Raw genomic sequence first — 17,895 nt, forward strand, 5'->3', positions numbered from 1 at the left:
TAATTTGACAATTATTTAGTGATGAAGTAATGCAGTTTGCAACTCTTAGTATCAATATTGTATAACTTATACATGCAGACATCATTTATCATAACATAGATGAGGTTAACCAGGTGAAGTGAAAAACATGGACACAAACGGTAAAGGAAAGCAATTACCAATTTGAAGACCTGAACCCAAAATAGCAAGAAAAGTCAAATAGCTTCCAGGAGGAAGATCAAGTGGATAAATGAGGGCACACACACACACACACACACACACACACACACACACACACACACACACACACACACACACACACACACACACACACACACACACTCTCTCTCTCTCGTGTGCAGCTTTGAGGATGCTGGTTGCATCATTGGTGAGGGACACGGCTATGCTGCTGATGCATTGCCCCTATTACCATTACACTTGTGCTCATTTTGCTGACCGAGGAAGGATGACAGGCTGAGTCAACCCCACCTAGTGTTAATTCGGCAGCCAACAGGGCTCAAACTCAGGACCCTAGGATCCCAAGCCAACCACCAGAACCGCTAAGCCAACACCAGGCTTGATAATAAAACAGAAGACCAGGAAGGAACCTGAAGAAGTAAAGCACAAAGATAGTCATCAGGAGGAACCTGGATAGGATTCAGGTTTCAGCTGCTACTCCACAACCCTCAAACCTGAACTGGCGCAGCCAAGTGAGACTTAAAGAAAACTTTTTGCAAGAATTCACTTCTATGAACAGAGATAGATAAACAAAGAGAGGAATAGAGAGTAAACGAGAGGAAAGAGAAGAAAAAGCAAGAATTAGAATGAATAAAGAGAATTGTGAAAAACAAATTAGAAAGAAAATTAAATAAAACTACAGGGTGCCCCACAGGAAAACCAGGAAATTTGAGATTTTGAGATTTATTTTCCCGTATTTTAAGATATCAATAAACTAACATATAAATTTTCTAACCGTTTTTTTATTTTATTTCAGAATGCAGCAGTTATCAAATTTTCAACATGAGGTGGTTGTTTTACACTACATCTAAGTTTGCTTTTGTTTTGTTTCAAAATAAACTACCAAATTTCCTGGTTTTCTGTGGGGCACCCCGTAGAACTGTCACTTGACTGCTGGCACTGATTACCGAGTACCAAGACATCTGGCTTTGATACAACCCTGCTTTGACATACCACAGGACTGATGAGTATTACGGACCAAGTAACACAAATTTTTAGGTCAGGTCAGGTCAGTAATTGTTTCAGGTCAGCTCAAGCCAGATTAGATCTATGACTTGCTCCAGGTACCATGTAAACCTGCACTCAGCTGTTTCATGGTCGGGTTGTCGGTGACTAAACCATCTACTCCACCAGGTTTCCTGGTGAGGAGGGTGTATGATATGGACACCCAGCAGGATTAAAAACAAAACCTGTCAAAGGAAAGAGGAGCACCTTGTGAGCCAACAGGAAACCATAAATAGTACCCAACTGTGTCTGTGGACATACTCCTACAGTTGCATTACTTTTTATTTGGAGGTTGGTGGCAGGATTTGCACTCCGGCCACCGTAAAACCTTTCATTCCACAAAACGTACGAAAATCACAAAGAAATCTAAAAACCCACTCAGTGGGAGTATTTCCTATGCAGATGCCCTCTGCAGGGTAGCTCAGTGGATGACAGGAGTGGAGCAAAACCTCCGGGACGCAGTCATGTGTGTCGGGGTCGTTCTGAGGTGTCACCACCAGAAGGCGGTCTCCTTGGGTTAACCTGAGGCATTCCCTTCAAGTAGGTGCCTGGAATGTCTCATCCCTTAGAGAGGAAAATAACATGTCTCTTATCAGCTCAACTCAAGCGTTTGGACATCAGCATTGCAGCACGCTCTGAGGTTCAGAGACTGGATTGTGGTGAGATAATGGCAGGTGGTTACACCTACAATTGGTCTGATCACTCGGATTGTTAGCATGCCCAAGGAGTTGCTGCAGCTGTGTCCAATAAGCTGACAACAATGAAAATTGAGGTAACAACGGTCAACAAGTGTATTATGAGATGAAGGATTCACCACTCCTTGGGTGTCATTTTGCTGGTCTTTTTATATGCTCCGACTGAGGCGAGTGATCTCACCATGAAGGACGTATTCTATGCCGTGCTCGAGTCTGTGGTTGATCAGTGCTCCAGGTGAGATCGTCATCTAGTCTTGGGGGATTTCAATGCATCAATTGGATGTGAAAGGGATGGTTATGAGACATGTGTTGGTCCCCATGGATCTGGAACTGTGAAGCAGAACAGCACCAAGTTCCTTAACTTTGCGAGAAGTCATGGATTTATGGTGGTTGGTTCATGGTTTTAGCGTCCACAGGCTCATCGCTGTAGTTGGTATTCCAATGCTGGTGGTGTGGTAAAGGATATTGACCATTTGCTTATTGAAGGTCACTGGAGGATGATCCAAAACTGCAGGGTCTACGGGAGTGCTCAGTTCCTCAACACCGACGACAGATTGTTGTAACAACTCTGAAGTTGCAGCTTTAATCTGTGAGAATGGGAGCATGTCAACTGAGGATGAATTTAGCTTGCTCAATGAGAGGGTATCTGAGGAGTTTAAGAACTTGCTGAGTGGGGATTTTCAGGGTCTGGGTGCTTTGGGAGATCCTCAAGAGTTGTGGAGAGCCTTCAAGACCACCGTCCATGATGTTGCTGGTGGATATCTTGGAACTCACCATCGAGAGTGGAAGAATTTGGTCTCTCAAGGGACACTGGATACCATTGACCAGAGTCGCAGGGTCAGGCTTAATGGTGGAGCTGAGCTGTTCAGGGAGCTGAGGCGTAAAACTGAACGTGCGCTAAGGGTGGACAAGGAGGCCTATGTGCGAGGAATCTGTGAAGGGGTCGAGCATCACCTGTGGTAAAGTGTTTCCCATCCAGTTTACAGGGGAATTCACACATTGCATTCCTCCAAACCCATCCCTCTGTTTACTGCAGTTAGAGTGGAAGGTGAGGAGCTCTTGTCAGAGCAGTCCAAATTGAAGGCCCGCTGGTCCAGTTACTTTGAGCAGCAGTACCAGGCTGATCCACCAGCTCTCAAGTTAGATGTCAGGGGTGTAACTATCCCCATGGCTGACCCTCCAATCAATTTTCATCCACCTTCATTTGTGGAAACACAGGGTGCAATGAACTGGTTGAAATGGGGTAAATCTCCTGGGATCTGTGGCATCCGTGCGGAACCTCTAAAGGCTGGTGAAAATGCTGGACTCATGTTGTTGCACACAGTTCTATGCTCTGCCTGGAACACAGGCATCATCTAAACTTACTGGAAGAGGGGCCTTGTTTTCCCTCTCTGAAAAAGAAAGGGTCATCACCAGGACTGCAACAACTATGGAGGGTGACGCTGCTCTCTGTGCCAGGCAAGCTCTTTGCTCGGAAAATTCTTGATTGGGTTCCCCAACATCTGCTTGAGCACCAGCTTCCAGTGCAGTCAGGTTTTACACCAAAGAGGTTAATGATTGACCGTATCCTTGGTCTTTGGGTCCTCATTGAATGCAGATGAGAGTTTCAGCAGGGGCTGCTTTGCAGCTTATGTTGATCTCTGCAAATCGTTCGATTCAGTAAATCGGGATGCCCTCTGGAGAATTATTGGTCTTCGTGGGTTGCCACCAAAACCGATGAAACTGATGTCTGATCTATACTCTGGTACTGAGAGTGCTGTGAGATGTGGTGATACCATCTCTGACTTATTTCCAGTCGTTACTGGAGTTTGTCAAGGGTGTGTACTGGCCCCAACACTTTTTATTCACTTGTATGGACTGGATTCTGGGGAAGATGTCGGAGAAAGCAAGCTTCCGTGCATTGTCGGGGAATGTCAAGTTCTGTGACCTTGATTTCACAGGTAGTGCAGTCATCTTTGCGGACACTCTGGATATTCTTTTGGAGGCCATCGAGGTATTGAATCAGGAGTGGGAGCTGCTAGGATTATGGGATTCCTGGGTCAAAACTAATATCCAGGCTTTTCATGACATATTGGATGCTGCTGTCTTCTCTGTACCTGTTTGTGGCAAGGATGTTGAGGGCACTGAGAGATTCACTTACCTTGGCAGTGATATTCATGTTTCTGCTGGCTGTAAGCCAGAGGTCAATAGACATCTGGGTCAGGCCTGGAGAGTCAGGGATTGACAGTGTATGGGCTGTGGCACTGCCGGTACCACTAATGGTCTCTCTCTCTCTCTCTCTCTCTCTCTCTCTCTCTCTCTCTCTCTCTCTCTCTCTCTCTCTCTCTCTCTCTCTGTCTCTGTCTCTGTCTCTGTCTCTGTCTCTGTCTCTGTCTCTGTCTCTGTCTCTGTCTCTGTCTCTGTCTCTGTCTCTGTCTCTGTCTCTGTCTCTGTCTCTGTCTCTGTCTCTCTCTCTCTCTCTCTCTCTCTCTCTGTCTCTCTCTCTCTCTCTCTCTCTCTCTCCAACCTCTTTCTCTCTCTCTCTCTCTCTCTCTCTCTCTCTCTCTCTCTCTCTCTCTCTCTCTCTCTCTCTCCCTTTCCTCTTCTTTATCTATATCTCTATCCCTCTCTCCCTTTCCTCTTCTTCATCTCTATCTCTATCTCCCTTTCCTCTTCTCGATCTCTATCTCTATGTCTCTCTGCCTTTCCTCTATCTCTATCTCTATCTCTATCTCTATCTCCCTTTCCTCTATCTCTCTCTCTTTCCTCTATCTCTATCTCTCTCATTCTTTCTCTCCGTCTCTCATTCTGTCTCTCCTCTTCCTTCTCTACTTTCTCTCTCTCCCTTTCCTCTTCTTTTTCTTATTTCGCTCTCTCTCCCTTTCCTCTTGTTTCTCTCCTCTTTCTCCTCTTCTTTATTCCTCTCTCTCTCTCTCTCTCTCTCTCTCTCTCTCTCTCTCTCTCTCTCTCTCTCTCTCTCTCTCTCTCTCTCTCTCTCTCTCTCTCTCTCTCTCTCTCTCGAAGAAACAGTAATAACAACATATATGTAGGTATCTGTGATCACAAAGCAATAGATCCAACGTTAAACCTTCCCCAGCTTACCATTGGCCTGTGATCCAATGATGATATATTGTTTGGACCGCCATATGACCTTGAGCTTCAACATTTAGGGATAGAGTGTATGGAAAGAAAATGCATCCCCATCTAATATCTATCAATAAGACACTAAATCATGAAAATCAGAGGAAAATTATTCAACCTCTGATCAAAAAGGTGTTTTTAGTTAATGGTCACGATCCGAAAAAGGACGTCAAGGAAACTGATCAAATTAATCAGGTGCACAACTTCAGTGCAGGTCCACTATTATTATGCAAGAACATCTTTGAAGGCCAAGCACACTTGAATTTTCTACATTGGCAAAATTGAGTGATGCCAAAAATGCATTTTTTTCATACCACCATTTGATCTTGACCACATTATTTTTTTTCAGACTGCGAGTTGACCTTGACCTTTAACTCAGATGGGTATGATGCAAATGAAATGTAAATATGCCTTTCTCGGTCTATCTAAAGAAGGCAATTTTGTTCTGATCGGTCAAACCTTAGTCAAATTATGGTGAAAATGATAAAATGTATAATTGGGTCATAACCTGAAAAGTTAGGTCAAGGTTTAAAAAAATAATGTCATCCAAACATACTTGTTATTCGCATTAATGATGCAAAATTTCATTTTCAGTCCTCATACATTGACAGAAAAAATAGGGAGAAAACCTAAATGGTGGTTTAGTACTGCGAGGGAGTGTAAGACCTTGACCTTTATTCTGTCGGGTATGATGTAAATTAAATGTAAATGCAACTTGCTCGACGCTCTCTGGAGAGGGAAATTATTTTCTGATTGGATAAATCTTAGTCAAGTAAGGGTGAGAAATGTTTTTAAAATGTCTATAATTAGGTCATGACCTTACGTCATTTCGGACATTTAAAATTATATAATATAATTAGGTCATTTAGGTCAAGGTTAATAAAAATTAGGTCAACCCCGCATATTTTCTCTTCATATCATTAATGCAAAATTTCATTGCGAAAGTCACAGCCGGCTCTGATATACGGCTCAGAAATTAATACAGCTCAGAAATTAGGATTGCAGGAAGAAAAGCAAAATAATACTAATTTTCCAAATGGTGGTTTAGTACTCATAAGGGTCTAAGAAACTCTGTGGTACCATTAAAAAATCGAGGGCACTAATTTTAGAAACAAACCCCAGAACAGTAATAAGCCTTCCCCTATCCATGAGGGGGAGGCTTAACTTGACAATATCAGGAAGGTGTAGACTAAAACAAGGACAGAAGCGAGGGCTTATATAACCAACTACAACTTGATATGAGTTGAGCACCTATGGATGCACTGCCATCAGGATACCACATCCAAATCTGACAACACAGGTCATAAGAGAGAAAAGGAGGAGAGGGTGTGTGTGTGTGTGTGTGTGTGTGTGTGTGTGTGTGTGTGTGTGTGTGTGTGTGTGTGCACGCGCGTGCGCATGCACAGAGAGATAGAGAGAGAAAAAGAGAGAGAGAGAGAGAGAGAGAGAGAGAGAGAGAGAGAGAGAGAGAGAGAGAGAGAGAGAGAGAGAGAGAGAGAGAGAGAGAGAGAGAGAGATATGGAAAGAGGGATAAAATATGGAAAGAAGGATAAAAGATAGAAAGAGAGAAAGCAGAGAACGATCTGCCCAGCTTCAACTATTCACCTGCAATGACAGTCATGCCCATATCTACAAATCATATTCTGTTTCTCTTTCTTCTGATTTGTCTTCTCACTTCAGCCGGTCCTTCACCTTGGTCACCTCCTGTCAAGGTGGAAGTCTACTAATGTCACTACTATTCACAAGGAGGCGAAAATGACAAATCATCCCCACTACAGGCCAGCAAGCTTACTTCAAATTTAACCAGCTTTGTCACAGAATCCACCTTTTCTGCAAATGTCACCCTTCCACGTTTTCAAACAACCTGATCTCAGACCATAAGTTTTGGATTGCATTCCAGTCACTCAACTGATTCTCTCTCAGAAATTGTCAGAGGCCATAAATCTCAAAGAATAGATCAGGACCACCTCCATGAACATATACAAGGCATTCAACACAGTCCAGCATCCAGCTCTGCTTGTTAATTTTGCTGCCTGCCACATATAAGGCTGTCTTCATACCTCGCTTCTAACTTCCATCACTTTCACACTGAATGTGTTACTGTCAATCGTACCTCATCCAAATTTTGGCCGTCATCGACGTGATAACCTCCCCAATGGGGTGGAATTCCTTAATTCCCTGTCAGTGAGATGGGGGATTTTGTGCCAAAATTGGGAGCTATCTGCAAAAAAGAGGAAAGTTTGACAAATAAATAATTCAGTTGTTTGTGTTGGTGGTGGAGATGGTAAAGTGTATATAAATAAATAATTGTTCCCAAAAGCGTGTACAGGCCTGTATTTTCTCCCATAATTTTTTTTTTTACTTCCTCAAAAAATAATAATAATAATTTGATAAACCTCATGCTCCGATACTATCACACACATGTGATGAATAAGAAAGAAAGCACCGTTTTTTCTTTGGGGTTTCGATCCTTTCCACCCAGAACCTCTCTAAACGTCAGATCCACAATCCCGGTTGCAGGTCTACATCAGGAGATTACTCAACATCAATGGACCCACAACCTCAAAGTTATGTCCAGAGTCAGTGAGTTGACACAGCAATGCAAAATCCTTATTCAAACTTATTAAATTATTACTTTTACTGAAAGTGTTACGACATTTGAATAACTTTAATCATACACCACTTTATATGATAATATATTGAGTTGTTAACACTTTACCTTGTAGACATGTCCAGTACACAGCACCTCCATCTAACCAGACTTAAACTGTCATTCAAATATTCAAACTGTCATTAATAACCAACTTTAAGATGCTGCACTGCGTATCTTAGCAACAATCAACAAATTATTTTACTGCTCATTTATGATGTATTTTATAAATAATATTAATTTATTAGTTATTTATTTATTGTATTTATTTGTTCTAGTTACTAAATTTATTTTTTTTATCGAAATACCTCCTTTATTTAATACATCTATAAATATATATGTATGTTTAACCAATAATATTAATTCAATAATTTACCTCACAAAAAAAATTAATTCATTATTATTATTATATCAAATGCAATGCAAGAGGAACTTGTTGAGATGAAAACCAACCAAACTTAAATAAAAGGTGATGATGATGTCTAAAGACATTCTCATAAGACCTGATGAAACAATCAGCCAAATATCCTCTGTTTAACATGATGGAAAAAAAACCTCAGCACGTTCCACAAAATAATCTTTTACTGAACAAATTCTTGCAAATCTCAGTAGCTGAGATGAAAAGACATTGTAACCCATTTTAATAGGTACATTGCTACATGGAAAGGTGTGCAAGACTATCGGGAAACTGGAATCATCAACTTTATGATACACAATTGTCAATTGTACTAAAGGCATTCTGTGCAACTCTAACTAATACATCCAGATATGCATCAACGACAGAATCAGTACCACTCCTGTTTGAAGTTAATCAATCATCAATTGAAGTTAATCAATTGCAATCAGGCTCTCTGGATAAATCTTGTGAAGCTGCCTATCAAAAAAAATATAGTTAACCACACAAATATCATCTATATAATGACATGTATGAGATAATTCTTCAGCTAATCCTATATTTTTTTCTCCTTCATAAGTTTCCCACCTTCAGAATAAACTCCCTCACTCTACTCAATCCCATTCTTCCCTCCAGGCCTTCAAAATGGCTGTTCACCATCACCTCACATCATCCCCAATCCAAATCCTTGATCTTTTCTACCCCCATTAACCCACCCCAAGCCCACCTCCTTCAAATTCCCTGCTTTCCTTCCGGAAAGTTCCTGTAATGTCCATCATGTATTTCCCATGTTCCCCGCCCCATCCGTCTCCCTTCCACAGATCTCCTAATGTCTCTATTCCCCACTGTTTTGTCCTTCCAACTCCTGCCCCACTTGTCTCATGCCCCCCTTGCTGTGCGTTGTGTGTTAGCTCTCATACGAGCCTCGACAAGGTATACAAAAAAAGTCTGCTTGTGGGGGGGGGGCACAATTCCCACCCATGGGAATACCCTTAACCTGTTGAAACATTATCCCACAAAAAGACACAACAGTATTAAATTTATCTTGAAATCTTGCTGAGTTTCAATCTGGTATTTTGAAAGATTCCTGAAGTTTGGCAATAATTAAATCACAAAAAAAAAAATCCCATTTGATTATAATGGGGGTGAAATTGTTGTCATGGGTACCGTTTTCTCTTCTTTGCCACGTGGGACTTTTCTCTTGGCCACATGGGACCCCCTGCCTCCTCTCTCTCCCCCTCCCCTGTCTTATCTCCCTCTCCCTGGTGTTCCAATCATATATATGTATGTATATATATATATATATATATATATATATATATATATATATATATATATAATTTAATTATATATTATATATAGTATATATATTTATATAGTATATATATGTACATATTTATATAGTATATATATACATTTATATTGTACATATAAACCTGGTGTTGGCTTAGTGGTTAGGATGGTGGCTTGGGATCCCAGAGTCCTGAGTTCAAGCCCAGTTGGCTGCTGAATTAACACCAGGGGTTGACTCAGCCAGTCCTCCTTCCGAGGTTGGTGAAATAAGTACCAGTGTACTGGTCCCGGTGTATGCCCGGGTTAGAATAGGTGTACCATATCCCTGTGTCTCGTAAGAGGCGACCAGGGTTGGCGTCAGGAATGGCATCCGGCCATAAAGCATTGCCTCAAGAAAAAGCCCAACCCTTGCACAGCAGGGAAAAATGGCTGCAAAACGCATATATATATATATATATATATATATATATTTATATATATATATATATATATATATATATATATATATATATATATATATATATATATATATATATATATACATACATATACATACATATACATATACTGAACAAAAATATAAACGCACCAAGCGATTGTTACTATTTTACCTCGAACTCATTGATACTAAATCTTCACAACAATTTGGTTTAGAATCCATGACAATTGAGCATTAAATTTCAAAGAGTTCCTTGAGAATTCTGGCGACAGTCTTTGCGCTACAACAGCCGACACAACCGAGGTGTCACTGTCAGAGTTCACACAGTCAGTAGCGGGTGTATCCACCGTTGGCGTCGCGAAGAGCAGTGCATCTCCGGCGCATGGACATCACCAGATTATCGATGGTGGCCTGAGGGATGTTTTCCCATTCCTCCTGGAGAGCCACACGGAGCTGGCGGACGTTCTCTGGGACTGCGTAACGTTGTCGTATGCGTCGATCAAGAACGTCCCAAAGGTGCTCGAAGGGCGACATGTCGGGAGAATATGGAGGCCAGTCGAGGACATCAATGTCCTCCTCACCGAGGAAGTCCATGCAGATCCTGGCAACATGGGGGCGAGCATTGTCGTGCTGAAACGTCACATGGTGAAGGCGCACAAACGGCACGACGATGGGTCTGAGTATCTCGTCGCTGTACTGCTGCCCGTTCAAGTTGCCTTCAATGAAATGAAGCTGAGTGCGCTCTCCCTGGCATATGCCTGCCCACACCATAACACTGGCACCACCGTGTGACACCCGACGAAGGACATTGGCGTCAGTGTAGCACTCCCCAGCCCGACGCCAGACGCGGAGTCCGCCATCAGCCCGATACAGCTGGAACCGTGACTCATCGGTGAACAGCACTCTCCTCCATCGTGCGAGGGTCCAGCGCAAGTGAACATTGGCCCAGTTCAGTCGGGTCTGACGCCGGACTGCAGTGAGGTCGAGTCCCCGGTGTGGTCGGCAGGCTCGGAGGTTGGCCTCCCTCAAGCGGTTACGCACCGTCTGGGCTGAAATGCGCCTGTTATTCAGCCCGACAGTCTCATCGGCAGTCCTCGTGGCCGGTCGGAGTCGATCACGGAGATGTTGCAGCCTCATGTGACGATCCTGACCGGCGGTGGTCACACGTGGTTGCCGGGCATGTGGGCGGTTCACGGTGCTTCCAGTCTCTCAGAGGCACGTTCTCAGGCGGCTAATGGTGGAGTGGTGGACATTGAAGTGTGCTGCAACGGCCCGTACTGATATCCCGGCATTAAGCATGCCAATGGCGCGCTCCCTCAAGATTTGTGACATCTGTGGCATGTTGACATTTGGCACCAGTCTACATTTTGGGGAGGCCTTTTATAGGGCAAGCTATAGGGAGTGTTTGTGGCCTGGTCACGCTCACTGACCATCACTCTGTCAAGCCCCATGGTGCTCATGGGAAGGATTACTCAACGTGTGAGTCCACACACTCAGAGTGGTCAATTTCAATGGGAACATCTGTCTTGAGCAAAACAAAGGAACCATTGCTCAAACATATCATCGCTTTGACCATTTTCCCATAATGGCAATCTTGACTTAGATATTTAGGTTGGTGCGTTTATATTTTTGTTCAGTATATATACACAGTATGCCACGTGAATTGGTTGAAAATTGACAATTTATGTGAACTTGACCGATTAACTTCAAAAACAATAGGCTTCTCAGCTTGTCACTACCTCTACCAGGCGGTGAAGTTTAAAGAAGATAGATTTTAAAATGTGACCTGTCAGTGATTGACAAACAGACAAGAGAGACATTGTGCAAAAACAAGATACTTGCGAAATTGCTAAAAATAAATTTGACCTTAAAAATAATTGATTGCTGAATTCAATAACCAAATATGCAAATCCTCATCAAATTTCAAGTCAATCAGATGAAAATTGATGGTTCTATAAATTTGGCCTTTTGACCTTTAGACCTAAAAAAAATGATTTGTGATTGAATTAATTGACCCGACATGCAAATCCTGTTCAAATTTCAAGACAATCAGATGAAAATATGACAATTTTAAAAATTGGGCCTATGTTGACCTTAAAAAGAATAGGTGGTTGAAGTCAGTGGCTTATTGTGCAAATCCTCTTCAAATTTCAAGTCAATCAGATGAAAATTGAGGATTTTGGAAAGATAACTACAGTTGTTGAGCTTTGGCCTATGTTGACTTTTTGACCTTTAGATCTCAAAATCAATGGGATCCTTCCTTTTGACAAACTCGACCATTTGGTGGAGTTTCATGAATATAGATTTAAAATTGTGACCTTTAGGCGATTGATATACAGACAAGCAGACAGACAATAACTCATGCGACCAACCAGTATACTTGAAAAATACGTGATTTTTCGCCAGTAACAAAGAGACAGATATGGGTGAAAATATATCCTTTTGTTGTAATTAGAAAAAGTCTTTTCCAAAAAAACTCCATAATCCTTTTGTCGAATTCCAGACTGATCCAGTCAGTTAGTGAAAAACTTCAGCAAAAGCGTTTCCAGGCAGACTGCAGAATAAGGTGGGAATAAATGAGGACATTATATAAGTAACAATTTAAAAAGACATAAAATGCCATAGCCCCCATTGTTTTAGTATTTTTTTTCTGTAAGGAGTTAAAGGGCGAGCCCAAATGTAGGTATAACTGAAATGGCCGCCAGTCTACCAGTTGGCTATCTTTGATCAGATCGCAAAATACAGTTAGGTGCAAGTGTATGCCATTGTGTAGTGTGCTTTTGCCAAGATTGAACAAAATCAGACCATGCACGTCAGAGAAATGGTAGGGGGCATGTTTAAGTACAAAATGGCCACCAGTCAACCATCTTGGATCTGATCTCAAAAAAATGATGTGCACGTGGAAGCCATCATTGTTTATCTGTGTGCCAAGTTTGCACAACATCGGTAAATGCATGTCCAAGAAAGAAACATGATCAACATCGGGTATTTTTTTTACTACTAAAATGGCCACCAGTTGGCCATCTTGGATCTGATCTGAAAAAAAAATGACATGCATATATAAACCGTCATTCATTATGTGTGCCAAGTTTGAACAACATCGGTAAATGCATTTCCGAGAAATGGTTGAGGACGTGTGCGACGCCGGGTTATTTTTGCAACTAAAATGGCCACCTGTCAGCCATTTTTGATCTTATCTCTTTATTAAAAAAAATGACATGCTTATGTAAGCCATCATTCTTTATCTGTGTATCAAGTACGAATACAATTGGTCCAGACATCTCCGAAATATGTTTGTGGACACACACGCACGCACGAATATCGAGACCAAATCCATAATCCCCTGTTTCGGACCAAGTCCAACGGGGGCTAAAATCATCAACTTTTCCGTGAAACATGATATTTAAGATATGTGAAATTCGAGTAGAAATAAAAAGATCTTTGTCTTATACTGTTTAACCTTAAGGTCTGTAAACTACAAACTTACAAACATCCAGTATGTTTGTGATAATGTAACCTTGCAAGCTGTTAGATAGCTGATGGTCCTAAATAGATAATGCTGAAATAAGGATACTTTGACAAAATCAAAAAAGGAAAATGAAAAAGGTGAAGGTAGTGAAGGGTATTGGAGTAATGGGAAAAACAATATTTGGCTACAACTTAACAATTTTCTGATCACAATAGAATTCCAAAACGATGGCTAATATGAGGAAAGGTCTAAGGGAAAATACATTCTTAAAATGCAAGCACCATGAATTGGAAAGGTAATGCTAAAGGCATATTATTGTACAACAGGATGCAGAAAGAGGGAATAACAATTAAACTATGTTAAGACTTTAGTTAATTTATGAAAATGTATGAACTCGAGAAAAAAGAAAAAAAAGAAGTTTATTCCTTTGGTTTCAGCAAATCGTTTTTCTCAAACCAAACAAAATTAAAAAAAATCTTCATTTTTGGAAGTGTAGAGAATCACAGGGATTGAAGCAAACCTCATTAGTCCTTGCACTGTCGTTTGGAAATTTCACAAATTCAGTCATTATCCTGCCATCAGAATCATGTGCTCTCCATGACTGATTGATCATTCCCCATGTCCATACAATATCCAATTTACAAGGCCTGTGCCAAATCGCTGCTAATAATTACACCCCAAGAGAAAGTTCTCTTTCACTGTCCATCCTCCCTATCCATGCTGCATCAGCATGCTTACTGACAGAAGTATGAAAAATATGGCTGCAGAAAAAGGCACAATTACTGAGGTGACATGTCGACAAAGTTTCAGCACTATATGTCGCAAAGCAGCTTCTATCATAACTATAGGTTGGCCTATTATTGCTCCCATCTGAACCCCTGTCTCTTTGAAGCAGTGAACCCAAATTCAAATCCCATATAATGCACTATTTATCCAATATGTGTATCGGTAACTTCTGGGTGACGTAGAAAGCTGAAATCAAATCCAATATACTGTGTTTTCTATGATCTACTTATGTCCAGGTAAAAATGCACTTTTTTGTACACAGTCAGGGCGCGTGAAAGAGCTCGAACACAGAATGGATCAAGATGCAACATAACAAAAGGAAAGGCAGAAAGAGAAGGGGAATCGCCAACAGCAGGGCCAAGGAACAAAATAGACGGAAACGGAAAACCAACTGATACGGGTAAAGATGAGGGGTATGGGAAAACACAAGGTGTGGACAAGGCAGATACAGAAGCAAAATGATGGGGAGGGGGGTGTTGGGTGGTTTAATGGGTGTTGAGAATATCATGGTTTGGATGGGGATGATCTGAGATGGTGGTGAACAGCTGTCTTGAAGACTTGGAGGGAAGAAAAATTGATGGGAATGTGGAAGTTAGTTCCACAGGTGGGGAAAAAAGAGGAACAAATGAGTGGAGGTGAGCAAAAATTCTGGATTTTTGGAGTTATACTAGAAGGGGTTGCTGGTCGACTGTGCGCCCTGCAGATACTGAGGGGGAGGGGGAGATCAAAACACAAGAAAGGATGTGGAAGAAGAGAGAGAGAGAGACCACCGACATGTCGGTGATGGCGAAGTGATAGGCTCAGAGACTCAGCTTCATTGTGGGAGATTCCAATGATATTGAAAGCCTTGGTTTCCACTGTGTCAAGCTGAGCAAGATGTGAGGTGGGGAGCCAGCCAAGAGGGGAGAGCAGTACTCCATCAAGCTGTGGCTGAAGGCCTTGTAGGTGGATAGGAGCTCAGGTGTGCCAAGGAAGGACTTTTCAAGACTGAAAATACCCAGTTGATAACTGGCTTTGGAGGCCAACATTGAAACTGATACATAAGCATCTCCTTTTCCACCATGTGATGTACTTACAAGCTGCTGCATGAGCCTTTGATCAATTTTTTTTTAAATACATGTGGAACAAAAGTGTGAAATGTAAGCCCGTTACCATAACTGCATTCAATGTTTATTGTATCAAAGATGTATTGGGCGAGTGTACATTTTAGCTTGGAGAGGACAACATGTGGGGAAATATAAGGGTTAAAATCTCCAGAGACAGATATTCATGACTTACACACTGTCTGTGATTGAACTTTCTATAATTGGTTTCAGAGAACATGCTGAAAATTATTGGGAAACTGTTCTTATCTGTATTTATTTTCTCCAACAGGTCTTCAGATGGAAAATGGGAATGCCTTGAATGCATATTTGTGCCTCTGCCATTTTCTTGGATCTGTTCAGGTTCTGTTTTAGCCTGCAGTGAGGTGTGATGAATGCTGGCTTGGAGAGAATATAATAATAACATGAAAATCTGCATCGCCGACATAAGTAACAATATTACTTTCTCTCATTTACCTGTTATATTCAACCATGCATCTTTTTCATAAATTTGAATCAGACTTATATGTTTTGCACCATTGATACTACTACTACTACTACTACTACTACTACTACTACTACTACTACTACTACTACTACTACTACTACTACTAATACTAATACATTTATGGAAACAAATGATCCCACCTTGATTGTGGAGTTTACTGTGGGGGAAGATTGCTCCAGGTCTTTCACTGCCTTGCTGACAAAGGAATAATGTTTTACTGGAGCTGATATTGGCAGCAATTTGCAATTTGTTCACAGCGCTGGTGAAAATGATAACAAGCTGACTCGACCTGAAAGACACCGTGGGATCCTTCACTTCCACCAGGTAATTATAGCAGATGGGTCCATCAGAGGGAATGGACACTTTGTGATGCAACGCCTTGCCTTTGAACCCCCACTACGATGGTTTATAGTCGAGTCAGGAATCAGACCCAGACTAACCAACTCAAAGGCAAATGTGCTCCCTTTGCACCATTCTGTCAAACATTGCAACACAGCTGATGATCCTAAATAGATAATGCTGAAATTTTGTACATGCTGTGTTCTAACTGCAATGCCCAATTCTCAAAGTTGGCTGAGCAAAATCCTTTTCAGTGTCTTATCGTCAAGCCAATTATTGTGATAGATGTTGCTCAATTACATATCACACTTATATAACATATCACACTGAAACCAAAGATCTAGACAACCAATACCATTTTCAAATTCTGAAACATTCAATAATTCATTTATTCACTGAAGTATTGATTTTCAGTGCACTGCCAGGCAGAGCTTTGTCCCAAATCACGTTGTGTGGTATTGGTATTCTCGCCACACTGAGTTGGTGAGAGTTTCGGCAGGAATTTGGAAATATTTCAGTGTGTAAGCAACAAGTCACCTACTCTTTGTGAAGAAATCCGTGGGATTTTCAACGTCCACTAACTAATGCTAGCAGATGAAACTCCCAGCTTAACGTCCATCTGGGGGATGGTACACATTGTGATGAAACATCCTGCCTGCGAATTACTGAGCCGAGAATTGAATTTGAGAGCAAGGAATGTATCTGTAAGCACCAATTTAAAGTCGGGGTGAGAATCACACCCACACGAAGCAGCTGAAAAGTGAATGTGCTTCCATGGCACCATCCTATGGTACTTTCAATATCTAATATATGAGGCTCATTCTAACCACTCACTGACTCACTCATATTAATGTTCGGTACGTTCCTGGTAACGTAAAAAGCTGAAATTTAATGTGCCAAAGGATATCGAAGCCATTACACTCGGGGAAAAAAAAATAATCATAGAGCTGTCGGAAAGCATCCACAAATGAAAATATAAATAAATGAAAAAATGAATGCAGGTGAGCGACCCGAGACAATGGGGAAAGCACGGTAATTTTGCATGAAGATGGACATTGCAGCCGATACACCAGAAAAAATAAATCACAAAACCATTGGAAAACATTTGTAAATCTTCTCCTTCTTGCGTATGGCAGTTTAGCTGCTGTTAGCGTATGGCGAGAGTTTGAGCCCCAATAGCTGCTGAATTCACACCAGGTGTGGTTGACTCAGCCTCTCATCCTTTTGAGGTTGGCTAAATGAGTACCAGTGTACTGATAGAGGGGAACAGCATCAACAGCACAGCTGTGCCTCAACAAAATGATAGCTACCTGGCAGCTAAGCTTCTTTTAACACGAAGAAGAAGAAGAAGAAGAAGAAGAAGAAGAAGAAGAAGAAGAAGAAGAAGAAGAAGAATCAATGGTGCAAGCCATGCATGAACTGTCACACTCTACTCCTCTACCCAAGAGGTCCCCGCCATCCTTTCTGCTCTGTCTTATCTGATACAGTACTTTTCAATTTTCTCCCTATCATACATGAGGTATCATTGAGCCAAAAATTCAGATCATCATATGACCTATCCTTAGTATTCAGGAAAGTAAACTGTTATCCATTCATTTCACATACAAATTCAGTTTTTCCTGAGAAATGGAGGACTTTGCTCGATTCAAACTGGCTAGATACAACCTCTGACTCAATGGTATATGCCTGTTAAGAATTGAAATCAGATGTCAATTTGAATTGTGCTCAAATAAATAAATGCAAATTATGATGGCACAGATAGGGTCTCAGCTTTCCTAGCTATCATTTATTGGAAGCACGACTGTGTTGCTGATGCAGTGCCCCTCTACCAGTACACACTGGTACTCATTTCGCTGACCTCGGAGGGATGACAGGCTGCTTCAACCCCCTGGTGTATTA

General features: G+C 41.5%; 1 long non-coding RNA gene across 2 annotated transcripts in view; it reads right to left on the bottom strand.

The window, feature by feature from the left end:
- LOC147034547 (uncharacterized) overlaps positions 1 to 17,895 on the bottom strand; it is a 93,169-nt gene that overhangs the window by 1,130 nt on the left and 74,144 nt on the right. The window lies entirely within an intron of this gene.

This window comes from Eptatretus burgeri, chromosome 1 (genome assembly GCF_056783735.1).
Source record: "Eptatretus burgeri isolate ZD-2024b chromosome 1, Ebu_testis_v1, whole genome shotgun sequence".
In the NCBI taxonomy this organism is placed as follows: Eukaryota; Metazoa; Chordata; class Myxini; order Myxiniformes; family Myxinidae; genus Eptatretus; species Eptatretus burgeri.